Here is a 637-nt window from a genome sequence, read left to right as displayed (position 1 = left end):
ACAGGACATTGGTTAGGCCACTGTTGGAATATTGTATGCAATTCTGGTCTCCTTCCTATTGGAAAGATGTTGTGAAACTTGAAAGGGTTCAGAAAAGATTTACAAGGACGTTGCCAGGGTTGGAGGATCTGAGCTACAGGGAGAGGCTGAACAGTCTGGGGCTGTTTTCCCTGGATTGTCGGAGACTGTAGGGTGACCTTATAGAGGTTTACAAAATTATGAGGGGCATGGATAGGATAAATAGGCAAAGTCTTTTCCCTGGGGTCGAGAAGTCCAGAACTAGAGGGCATAGGTTTAGGGTGAGAGGGGAAAGATATAAAAGAGATCTAAGGGGCAACTTTTTCACGCAGAGGGTGGTACATGTATGGAATGAGCTGCCAGAGGATGTGGTGGAGGCTGGTACAATTGCAACATTTAAAAGGCATTTGGATGGGTATATGAATAGGAAGGATTTGGAGGGATATGGGCCGAGTGCTGGCAGGTGTGACTAGATTGGGTTGGGATATCTGGTCAGCATAGTCGGGTTGGACCGAAGGGTCTATTTCCATGCTGTACATCTCTATGATTCTATTTTAAACCACTGAAGGTGAGGTGCCAATTAGAATAGTGATCAAACAATAAAATCTAAAAATAACTG

The sequence above is a fragment of the Chiloscyllium plagiosum genome, chromosome 27, assembly GCF_004010195.1.
Source record: "Chiloscyllium plagiosum isolate BGI_BamShark_2017 chromosome 27, ASM401019v2, whole genome shotgun sequence".
NCBI lineage: Eukaryota > Metazoa > Chordata > Chondrichthyes > Orectolobiformes > Hemiscylliidae > Chiloscyllium > Chiloscyllium plagiosum.
The sequence above is the reverse complement of the archived record's forward strand: the minus strand, read 5'-3'. Positions refer to the sequence as shown.